Here is a 13494-nt window from a genome sequence, read left to right on the forward strand (position 1 = left end):
GGATATGTATGGGTCTCCTGGTATGATGCTTTGAGAAGGGCACATCAGTTTTGTTGTATTCTTGCCCAAAATGTGTAATCTGAATTTACTTGTGAAGAAATATCATACAAACCCAAGAGACACTTTACAAAATAACTGTCCAGGGCTTATTAATGATCTCAAGATTATGAAAGACAAGAAAGATGGAAGAACACTCTCAAATTAAAGATGACTAGAAACACGTGACAGCTAAATGCAATGTATGATCAGGAATTGGATCCTGGACCAGGAGAAGGACAGAAATCAGACAACTGGAGCTATACTTGAAGAAGACTTAATAATTGGAACCAGAACAAGACAAAGTGGGATAAAATTTACTTTTGGCACATAGTGGCATTAGAATGAATATGAAAATCTGCTGTATTTTGAAGATAATAAGGTAGAAGAAATGATGGTTGAAGAAGTAGCATTGAAGTAGAGAGAAGAAATGTGGGAACTTGTTTTGCATTGTTACCACTTATTTAGAGCAATGAAGTTATGATCAGAGTGGTTTTGACAGTGTTAGGAGACCAGGAAAAATTTTGCTGCTGATTTAGGACCTTGAGTATACAGCAAAATGAGTTCTGAGTAAGTAAAGAAACCCTATTGTAATTACAGGTTTGGAATAAAATTTGATTATATGGTTTTATGACTTTGTCTAGCAATACTTTGTGACAAGAGCAAAACAGATTGGGATAGAAACCTGGGGAAGGAATAAAGCATTCTAGCTTATGAAATTGATAATTTACAAATGGAAGTAAATTGATGATGTGGAAGATTTAAATTGCTACATTGAGCCTCACTGAAATGGCTAGTAATGGCTTGAAGTTTGGGATGGTAGCTAGAACTTCTATGGTTGGGAGAGTAAAATAGTCAAGAAGATGAATGTCATCATCAAGTTAATGAACAAATTTGAATTTCTTGTAAAGATGAAAGATAGACACCCTTATTTAGTTTTGCTCATTCTCAAAACTCCATTAAAATAATACTAAGTGAATATTTTAAAGACCTAAATCTATAAGAAAAAGACAATGCAAACAAAGAAAACAAGCAAAAACATAATGCAACCAGAAAGCAGATGGTTGAGTAACTGGTGAATGATACAGCAGTCTTGAGAAAGCAGAAACATAGCCAATGGTTAAGAAAGCCTCGAAGCAATCAATTTACAATAGAGAAACAAAGCAGAAGTGTTGGGTCTAATCTCAGTAGCATTAGGAGACCAAGAAGTTGCCAGACCACCCAATCCCTTTCTACTTTTCCGCAACTGCTCCTGTTTAAGCCAGCAGAACACTAAAGCTGTAGTTCATTCTCTGGAGTGGCTAAACCAGAGGCACCAAGCACAGTTGAGGAAAGAGGCACTTGACTGAAAATGGTGGATTCAAAGTTTATAAACTGAGTGTTAGTACCCCTCACTCATCTTCCACCACACGACAATTGGAATGGACCCCACAGGTAGATATTTTTGAGCTTTCTGTAGGGATTCTGATCAGCCTAAGTTAAAAAAAATATAAAACTAAAATCAAATGTTCTTTTTAAAAATGTGTATTTATTTTTGAAAGAGAAAGAGAGAGAAGGGGAGTGACACAGAGAGAGGGGGACAGAGGATCTGAAGCAGGCTCTGCACTGAGAGCAGAGAGCCCAATGAGGGGCTCAACCTCATGAACTGAATCAACTGTGAGATCATGACCTGAGACAAAGTCAGACACTTAACCCACTGAGCCACCCAGGCACCCCTAAAATCAAATGTTCTACATTGAAATGGCTCCAAAAATTCAGTCTACAGTGAAGAACTGTACTCAATAAGCCTACCCTCAACCCACTCAGCACAAGCGAAGTTTCCAAACATTGTTTTACTGCTGTACTTACATATATGATCAGGCAGTCGAAAAACATCAGATAATTAAGGAAAGAATCTGATGTGCAGTGTGTTACAAAGTATTTGAGCAGAAAAAGCAACCTTAAGAGAGACTATGCAATAAGAAACTCGAGGAAAAAATACTTTCATTTATAAATTTAGGGAGAAAAGAAATATGGTATACAAAAAAAGAAAACTAACAAGTGACTTCAAAAACAAAAACACCTTTTGGGAATTAAAAATATGAGTGCAAAAAATTAATACCTTTCCAGAGGGATAGAATGGAAAATTGAAGAAAACTCTCAGAAACTCTCAGAAAACTCTCAGAAAGTATACTGAAAATGAAAGAGACTAAGAAACCAAAAGACAGAAGGCAAATAAATGTAAAAGACCTGGCCTAATAGCCGAATAATGTGGGTTCCAGACGAGGGCCAATAAAAGGAGAGGAAGAAATTATCAAATAAATAATGCAAGGTACTACCATAATTTCAACATGTTTCCCAATTGAACAGTCCACTGGTTCTCCAGTAAAATGTGAAATAAAGGCAGTATTGAAAGTACGAGAGATTGTAGGAGAGGTTTAAGTTGAAGATTTTGGAGGAGGAAAAATTCACAATGATACTAGAGTCAAATTGTGGCTTTGTTGCTTAGTAGCAAGACATAAAAGTAATTGAAGGTCCAGAAGCTGTGATGACAAAGTATTTGAAAGATCAGCATAGGGAGGATGCCATGAGCAGCTCTAACTTTTGGGAAGAACACTAATGAAAAAAATTCAGAGGCAAGAATTCAGTTTGCTGATGGACAGTTCTAATATGAGGGGGAAATTAATTTCATAGTTTAAAACTGAGGCACTAAGGCAAGTGCAAGTTGAAAACTTGTACTAAATTACAAAGAACACTTAAGCTAGAGGCTCACAAGTATTGAATACTAACATTCCAACATTTCCTCATGAGTCTGCTCCTCTAATTCATAATGCCTATCTGCATACATGGTTTCTATAAGCCACAGAAGTGTTCTCATGGAGAAAGAAGGTTTTACCAGGTAATACAAACCAAAGTACAATAAAGAAAATTTTGACTCCCCTCCCCACCAACTACCACTGTAACTTTGTACTCATATCTGCCTTCCAAGGTAGAGACATAGCCAAGGATGAACATTCCATGAGATTCTCAAATCATACAAAGTAGATAATTGAGTATTGTTTTTTACCTCACACTTTTGATATCACCCTTATGTTTTTATCATTTTAATTAAAATTTGATGGAAGTATGAGATAAATTGCTTGGGTTTTTTGGTAATGGTTTCTTGGCTAACAATAATGAAAAAACAATCCCCTCTTTCTCTAAAAGCTTTATTAGGATGGTTCAAAGTGTTGGGAGAAGGAGGCTAACATAGGTGGACTCTCACTTTACGCCTATGAGTCCATACCTAATGTTTCTATGGTAGTAATAGTACTGTGTCCTGGGGTAATAGAGGCAAGCCTTATCTATTAATTTTAATCTTTTTTAAAAATGTTTATTTATTTTTTAGAGAGAGACAGAGTGTGAGAGGGGGAGGGGCAGAGAGAGAGGGAGACACAGAATCTGAAGCAGCTTCAGCCTGTGAGCTGTCAGCACAGAGCCAGATGTGGGGCTCGAACCCACAAACTGCGAGATCGTGACCTGAGCTGATGTCGGATGCTCAACTGACTGAGCCACCCAGGCACCCCATCTATTAATTTTAATCTTATCTATTGTTATCACTTTAGCAAACAAGTGTAACAAATTGCTATGGGCATAAGAGAGATGAAATGAGAAAAAAGATTTTTAGATTCTGTTTTATTTATCATACTAAAAGTACAAACAAAAAAAAATGCTTAAGGAGTCATTGAGGGTGAACAAGTATGGATTTTCATTGTGGAGATTTTTTAATTATTCCCTAAAAATAACTACATTTTAATTGCCTAAGGAAAAAAAATCTACATATATAAGAACTATTGTGGCAAACGAAGCATTGTGATGAAGGAAACAAAAAGAAATTAAATTCAAATCAGAGTATTTGCTTAATAGCTTAAGCAGTTGCTAATGTTTATATATTACAATGTGAATTATAATGCTTAGATAATGAATTTGTTGCTTTTTGAAAAGTCATGAACATTTCAACTTGCAACTTCTCATACTAAACAGATATGCAAATATTGTTAAGATGATTGTCTATTTTACAATAAGGTTAATTTTGGTAAAAGGCACATTAACTCTATAATCATAATAGGGCTAATCAAGACTGGGTTTGATAAAGAAAGCAACAAAGGTAAATGCTAAAGAAAAGAAATAGCCAATTTAGATAATTTAGGCCAATACAATAATTTTTGTTTTTAAATGGAAGGGTTGGATTCTTTTGGCCCGTTGTAAAATGAAAAAAAGATGATTTCTTTTCACTTACCTCTTTTGCAGAATTTATTAAGTATATTCTGATTGTGTATTATTGTGTGCATGAAGATGGTAAGGAAATCTTGAAATTAGTTGCTCTCTAATGCTGAATATATATTTTGCTAAAGTAATGTATTAAAATTTTGCAGACTATATTTACTTCAGTCCTGAGTCTTTCCATAAAATGATGATTATATTAAAATATTTGAAGGTACATGCATACTATTTCCAGTGCACTAATTAGAAGCTAAATTAACTGTTCATTTTGATATATTTTTTTAATTTCTTATTTATTTTTTTATTTTTTTTTAAGTTTATTTATTTTGAGAGAGAGAGAGAGAGAGAGCAGGCAAGGCACAGACAGCAGGAGACAGAAGGTCTGAAGTGGACTGTGCTGACAGCAGAGAGCCTGATGTGGGACTTGAACTCACAAACTCTGAGATCATGACCTGAGCCCAAGTTGGATTCTTAACTGACTAAGCCACGCAGGCATCCCTGAAATGTTTTTAAAAAATAGAACATCATTCTGTGTAATTGTGAATATTCTCTATATTTCAGTCATAGAGAGAATTTTGAAGCTGGAAGGGACCTGAGATCTCAAAGGGTGCTATCTGTTCACATTTCCTAGGAGAGAAATAAAGTTTAGAGAAGCTACATAATTTAGCCAAGGTCACATAGTTAATAATAATTTCTGGAGATGTTATATAGTTTACATTTCACATGTTAAATCATACACGTATGTACAACTGACAAAGCAAAGGGTTAAAATGATAGCATGGCTAGCCTAAAAACACACAACTATTTGATGGCAGAATGGGGCTCAAACCTAAATATAGTATTCTTTATTGGTGCACATGTTTTAGAGTGCTTGGCTATGACCAAACTTCATTAATCTCGTGTAACTGCATATTTAGCCCAATCTTTTCCCTGAGCTCCAGATGTTTATTTCCAATTGCCTATTTGATATTTCCACTTAAATTCTCAAAGATTTCTCAAATTTAACAAATTAAGCTTGGATTTCTTTCTCTTCAGAGTGTTTTCCTATTCCCGCTCCACAGTCTTGTTCATCTCAGTCATTGGTACAGTCATGCTCCCAACTCTGTTGTTTAAGCCAGAAATTTAGCAGTCATTAAATTATCCCTTTTTCTCACCCTCCACATTCAAGCCATGTTGGCTCTACCTCTAAAATATGTCTTGAATGTGTTATATTTCCTCTGTTGCCACTGTCAATTGTCTTACCTCTATTATCATCTGGTCACCACCACTACTATGATATCTTTTTCATTCCCCACACAACAGGTTCAGTTAGCTGCTTAGAGAATAAGTGAAATCATGTGACTTCTCTGCCAAGGAACCGTGAATAGATTTTCTTACACTTATAATTAAATGAAGCTACTTAGCCTATCTATGAGGACTTACCTGATCTAACTGCGCTTCATCTTTTAACAATCTCCTCATCACTCATAATTTTCTCTTTATCTTCTTTCAGTTTCTTGAACACTTAAAGACTTTATCACTTTGGGCCCTCAGCATTTCCTTTTGACTGGGGCATACTTTTCCCTTGGTTTTCTCTTGACATTTCTTTGGTAGATATTATCTAGTATGGCCCCAAATGTTGGGGACACTGTCTCCTGGTATTTGTAGCCTTATGTTATGTTCTCCTCTTTAATAACTTTCTTCTAACCAGTATGATATCTCAACCTAGAGAAGATGTCACTTCCATCATTAGATTGCAAAGATTGTGACTTCCATCTTGCTAGAATACTCTTACCCTTGCTAGTTTTGTTGAAACAAATTGTCATGTTGATAAGTCCACATGGCAAGGACCTGAAACAGACCCCTGACCAATAGCCATCTACTGAAGTCTTCAGTCCAGTAACTGACACAGAACTGAATCTGGCCAACAATCACATAACAGGGCGTGGAAGAGGATCCTTCCCCGGTTGAACTTCCAGATGAAACCTTAGCTTTGACAGATACCTTAATTACAGTCTTGTGAGAAACCCCAAGGCAGATAATCAAGCTAAGTTGATATAAAATGCTTGACATAAAGAAATCATGAGATAATAACTGTGTTTTTTTAAGCAGCTGATGCAAAAATAGTTATTTGATACATCTCCATATGGAAGTCTTGACCGAGTACTATAATGTAAGTCACCTGCTATCTCAACCATTCATTTAGTTTTAGTATCACCTATTAAAAATCTGAATTGATTTTTATGTATTCATCTCTGTACACTCTTTATTTGTCCAGGCTCCCCTACACAAGGGTGAGGTCTCTGAGGTTGAAATGATTATCTGAATTATCCATAATAGTCTCCCTCTTTGTATCTTTCTGGCCCGGGGTGCTTATGGAGACTATGTACCCATAAGAACCATAGACTTCTCATTTCAAAATATTGAAATTTTCCTCCATCTTCATCTTAGTCTAATGTGTACTTGATCTTCTGGAATAAACCTTTTCTTCAGCACCATGTTCTGAAGGGAGATACAGGCACAAAGTTTGATGTTAGATATACTTCACAAATATTACTTTTTTTTATTGTCTATACAAAAAAGATAAGGTGGTACATTGTTACCTGATGAATTCAATCAACATAGATAGTAGTCACTCTGGATAATTCATGCCTCAACAATTGCCTGTTTCTGACTTGCAGGGAGTTATTTTTTGCTTGGTTAATCAGGATAATTGCTTTATATTTCCACTTCGGTTTGCTTTTGTAGACACAGTCAGAGACTAGAAGGGCTAAACCTACCCTAAACCCTTCAGGTAGTTCAGAGGGCTTCCATCTTGCGTGCAACTCCGTGGAATATTGCTTCTTCTTCTTTTGGGAATACTTTCAACTTAAGTGTCTCAGCAGTTGATGTAAAGCAGCTGTCAAAATTATCTGATTCTACATTTTTAAAGCACCGTATAATTGTCATAATGCATTCAAGTCTTTGCTCACAATTACTTTAACTAATTATGAACAGATTTATAACCTTCAAGCTCAATGGAAAATGTTGAATTATTTTATTTATTTCCTTTGTTTATAGTTTTTCCAGAAAGTTGTCTTTTCAGTGTGATCTAATGACTGCACATGTTTCCCATGGCCCTCTGTTTGACCTACCTGTTGATACACTTTTTTTTGCCAAATGACAGTCTCAATGTGTCAACAATTTAATTAAAAAGTTGAACTGAACAAAAACATATTGGTAGCTCATCAGAAATATTACCATTTTCTACATTGTTATATTTTATTTTCTTTCATTCAGTCCATTCACAAAATGTAGCAGGTAGAGTGAATTGAATATGGACCTTAATTTTGCCCCATGGTAGTAGACCCAAGAACTGAGGGGTAGGAAAAGCACATTTATAAAAATTGTACATGTTATATTTCTATATCCAAATCATTTGATCTATGCTCCTATCATAAGAGAGAATGCTGTGATTGCATTTGCATTTTGATTTTATAAGAGGATTCCTAAAAAACTGTAATTGTACAGTATTTTTAACTACTCCAAAATCATTGTCTTAGTTTTTCACTTAACTGAATTGCAAGTCTGAATTTCTCCATTGTCAAAATTCACCTAACATGTTGAAAGAGGATAGGTAATAACTTCAAGCGTTTCATTTTTGCCACATTTTTCTTTTTTGGATTGTAATGAAGCAAATCCATTCAATGTTTAGTTGAGCATATTTAAATAAATTATTTGCTTTATTAATAACATTTCACATATAGCTTTTAGGTTATCAATTATATTAACTGTATGATGTAGGTAATTTTCACTAATAAGAGTAGAAAGGAAATCTGATTCAGTTTTGAATGACTCTGTGACACAACCTTTTCTGTGCAATAAAATCTCTGGTATAAATAGTGCCAAAAGAAATACTGAGGACACACATACAGAGGTCTCTTTGATGTGTGGATAGTTGGGATAGTGATCAAAGCTTTCCCAACACATTCAAAACCTCTGTCACCAACAGAAATAAATGAAGCAGAGAATTAAGATCTAAAATTTAGCCATTTGGCCTAAAATAATAGTAAAAAGTTGATTTTTGATTTTTACAAAAATTGATATTAATCACTAAATTGTTTCTAAGACTTTGTGAGTTTTTGTGGTTTTTTGTTTGTATTCATTTGTTATTATTATTATTATTATTATATTTGGACCATAATATCTTTTATTTACTTTAATTAGTATAAGACAGCCAAAATGTGGACAGGAGAAATGACTTTCAGGCAGTTCCCAGGGCAGAGATTTCATAATACCCTTTGTCATAGTAAATGTGGTAGGAAACAGAATATTATTCTTTTCTACAGTTGGGATATTACTCCTTTATAATAAAATGTTAACGAAATTATTAATTGTTTAGTTTACATCTTCTAACACATTAAAAAAATACTCTTCCAATAGTTTATAGCATTACTTCATAAGACCGAATTAGACATTTAGCACTCAATCAGAAATGCTAAATTGATATATTAAGGTATACCAAAATTTCACAATTTCCTAAAACCTATATATGCTCCAAGGCTCACTATAATTTCTCATATCTGAAAAATGTTACATGATGAAATTGTTATAGTTATAATTTTTCCTGGAATTTTAGGATGAACAATATAAATTCTTTTATTCCTTTATTGATTTCCCTGTAGAACCAGTATTTTTTTCTTCTCTTTTTGGTGTTGAGCCTGAGAGATATGGAAGGGATGAGTAAGAAAACTCAGAGTGACCAATGTCTCATGAAAGTATAATACTTTAATTTCCCCTCTTGAAACTACCATTTTTTTTTCTCATTTTATTGAAATGGGAATTGAAATCAATACTCTCTAAACCAAACATCCCCTTTACTTATCATAATGGGTATGCTGTTTAATGTGATGTCTTGTTGTCCAGTCTTCCCCAGATACTTTCCTCCCATTTTTCATTTTGAAGTGTTTGGAAGTTAATGAAGCCCTCTGCATGGCTCCTGTCTTCAGAAAATGCTTCTATAGAACAGGCTTCCACCCTGTGTTCTAATCTCCTTTGGTACAAATGGTCAGCGGGGCATATATTTTTGCCCTGATGCTTTATTTTTTGAACGTTTTTATATAGCTGGAAAAGACTAGACCCCCATGGAATCTTATCAAAACACTGCAGTGTGCTCGAATGCATCATATTATTGGTATTAATAAGATGAAAAATTAGCCACTGCAATAGACACTGGGAAATGTTTCAAATCACAGAGAGAGGCTTTCTTCAGGATAGAGCTGAAAGAAAATAGGACAGCAGGGAAATAGATCTGAGGAGGTTTTTTAAAGTATGGAAATCAAATAAAGCTTTTGGTGAATAATAGTTTCCTATTGGACTAAATTAAAATATGTATGTACACGGTGTGTTTGTGTAAGAGTGTGTGTGTGTGGTGTATGTAAAGGCAATAAAGGATAGGTCTCCACAGGACAATTAAGTTGAGAACTGAAGTAACTTTAAGCTGGGAATATAATTAATAAGTCTAAGTGTTTTTTTGTTCAAATTCTTTGTGAATTCCCTCAGTTATTCATTTATATATTGATATTCTGAACATAAGAAGTTATATGAGTAGGTTTTTATTTAACTACAAATTAGACTGACAAACATCTTAAATCGGATTGCTACTCAAACAAAATCAAGTAAACATTTAAGGAAATTAGTATGGATTTTTACTTTCAAAATTGCTATTAAATAGTGCTTCACTGAAATCTTACTTTGCTTTTAGATAGAACTCTACATAGTCCAAATAGATGAGGCAGTTACCAAATCCATTTTATCTCTAGGTAAAAGCAATGGGAATTGAAACATTTTAGAAAAACAAAACAAATAGCTGATAGATACATTCCTTTTTCGTCAACTAGACTGCAAATTGAGACACAACTTGATATATTTTATTTCCCCTTAGATGCCTCCTATAGTGTAGGTATTGAGTAAGTAAACTATAATTGTTATTTACCAGTGTTATTTTTAATGTTTATTTTTGAGAGAGAGAGAGATAGAACGTGAGTTGGGGAGGGGCAGAGAGAGAGGGAGACACAGAATCCAAAGCAGGCTCCAGGCTCCAAGCTGTCAGCAGAGCCTGATGTGGGGCCCGAAATCACGAGCCATGAGATCATGACCTAAGCCAAAGTTGGACGCTTAACCAACTGGGCCACCTAGGTGCCCCTAAACTATAATTGTTTGAAGAATGAATGAAAAAACCCCTGGAAACTAGATTGAACATTTTTCTTTACATTCACAGATGTAAATCCTCTCCAAATGCTAATTAAAATGTTACTTCACATAGTTACTGAGTCCAAGTATCAGGAGACAGTAGCTATGCATTGCTCAAACGGAGGTTGACAGCAATGATGCTGAGAGAGGTGAAATGTAAGAGAAAGAACAATCACATGTATGACAGATCTGGCACCAACACATACAATCTATTTACTGACTCAAGGAGTGATCTTCTCCTGGGTGAAGAATAAATACAAAAATAGGAATCTAGTAGTATCGAAAGAAACAAAACAAAACAGAGTAAAGCAGATGCCAGAGCAGGATCCTATATTGTTGCTATGCAGCCTTGGGAGAGATAAAGAAATGGAGGCAAAATACATTGAGTCCTGGGAATTTAAACTCTAACATCTATTGTGAGGGGGGAAAGAGTGGTTAATAATTCTAAGTACTTATATGAGAAGGACTGATAAGGCTAGGAGAGAATATTCTACCTCATTTAGATGTGCATGTGAAGTTAATATGGGTGCTTATGGACTGGAAAAGAAAAGGAGATTGAGCCCAATTCCTTTGGGCAAATGAGAAATTTCTAAAGTCTATGTGGATGATTTAAGAAAAAAGATGCCTGCATTTTTCTAAATTAGTCATGCAAATCACTCTATTCTCTGAAACAATAGCAGTAAAATCTCTTCTTCTATAATCTCTATTACATTTGATGTCAGCGCCATCTACCTTGGAAAGCTAAAGGACCATCTTTGACTTTGCCTTGACTTTACCATTGGTCACATGCTACTAGCTATACAGGGTTTTTACAATAAAAGAGAATGTAGGGAAGTTTCAGTATATAATTTGAATGCTAACTGCTTTTTTTGTGAATTATTATTCATCTGGAGACTCTCTTTCTTTTATTTAATCTCATTTCTTCTTCATGGCCTTCAGTTAGGTTATTATTAGCCTTATTTTAAAGAAGATAGTTTGCTTGCCTATGGTGACATAGCTAGTAAATAATATAACTAAGATTATGATCCAGAAAAGTAATTCCATGTTTGACATTCTTCTCTTTTTTTCCACTCTTTGCTGATTAATCAGAAAACAAAGTTGATGGAGAAGCCACCATCTTGAATCTTAGCAGCCAGCCCATCAGAGGTAAAAGAAAGCTCTGGAAGTATTTTCGGTGTGCACAAGTGTTAAAATGTGCCTTAAGTTTTAGGTATTTTCATAGCATCAACATATGAGTATTGTCTAATTTGATTGTCAATAAGATCTACCACCAAATGGGTAGGGTTGAAAAGCCAGTATATACTTGAATTACATCTGGGGCTAAAACATCACATTGACTATTTTGTATTTAACCAATCATAGCAAGGGAACAAACAAAACAAATCCTATGGGAACCAATCTCAGAAGTGGGAGTTCTCATTACAGATATAGAAACCTTGAACTTCCATGGCTTGCTGGTTCTTGCTCCTACTGGAGAGTTGAATGTCGTCCCCTCATTCTTCTAACATTTCAGAGTTCAAATCTCTGGCCACCACAGAGATGAGAGCCTTCATACCTAATACAATCCACACTGACAGTGTAGGCAGCTGCCAGAGAAAGAGAAAACTTTTATACTATCAGAAAACTGTGTATCACTGGTTGGGGGCTTGGAATAAAAGGGAACACAGTCTAGAGATTAAGGCTCTGTGTTCCCTTTACTCCTAGCCCAAAAGTGTATGTGAGTGTGTGTGTGTGTGTGTGTGTGTGTGTGTGTGTGTGTGTGTGTAGACTAAATAATTTAAGCCTTGTAGATTGGGGTAGGTTTTTGGTTTTTTGTTTTTTTGTGGGTTTTTTTTTGTTTTTTTTTTGTTTTTAATATTCTACAGCAGTTCCTTATGTCAAAAAACCCTACAATAAGTAAGTTATTTGGAACGGTTAATTCTGGCCAATTTCCACTTACTTTGTTAAAGGTATTTTAACATTGTGACTCAGTTAATTATAGGTCTTATCCCACATAGCATTGGCAATTTTGCACTGATAATAGAATGCTCTAACTCAGAAGGGACTTACATCACCTCCACACATGACTTGTTGGATATAATTAATCCCATGCTCCCGTCAAACCACAAGATGGCCAGGAAGTAAAATCTCGTTATGTGCTAGAAAGTGGAAAGGACTGGGAATATTTGGCAAACATTAGTAATGACTACAACACACCAATAGTCATTCCACTGCCTGAAATTTATATTAAAGCTTGTCCACGTGTGAACTCAGCTTTGGCACTGGCAGAAAGAGTTTTAAAAGTCAGGTTATCCACCAATTTGTTCTCATTTTATGTTGCAATTTCCTGGATTTCTGATTCCTCCTGTATTCCTAATGCCTGGTGCCTACATGGTCCTTAAACTGCATCTTGTTCTCTCCAAACAAAACTCTTTCATATCTTCCCCAGCCCAGGATAACACTGCCCAGAAAGCCCTGCTGTTGTCCATGCTCCAGCATCAATTTCTTCCTAATATATTTGTTTCCTGGTCTCATAACACACAGAATTTCTAAGTTGAATTTTCACAATACTGCTATTTCACATGAGGGCACACACCTCCAATAGTATTCTGAGAATCTCTAGCAGCAGAGTTGGCTGATGGTAAAGTATTTCCAGGCAGGAAGGACATACTGGGTCATGATTATATAGCTCTGACAGGGACGTTTTGAAACTCTTTGACTAGATACAGAGATGAAACTCCAAAATTCTGCCATTTTCAGTGAATGTATTATTATACTCCATCCAGAGAGTGAACTCCTCACAAAGATTCCATGATTCCATGAATAAGCTGGAGCAGTAGGTCAAATCTGAATGCCTGCCAGAGAAACTGTTGAAAGTTTCTTACTTTCCTCTAGTCAGCAAGGAATCTAGGCTCTGTGGAGAATCAGTTTTGGTTCTCTTTATCTGCACATGAATTATAAAGCATTGGATTAGGTTACTGCCTAGAACTGGGTAGTCTTTTTTCATCGCACAGCTCACCAAAGTGA

Source organism: Puma concolor, chromosome C2 (assembly GCF_028749965.1).
Source record: "Puma concolor isolate L17-30 chromosome C2, mPumCon1.1.hap2, whole genome shotgun sequence".
Lineage (NCBI taxonomy): Eukaryota > Metazoa > Chordata > Mammalia > Carnivora > Felidae > Puma > Puma concolor.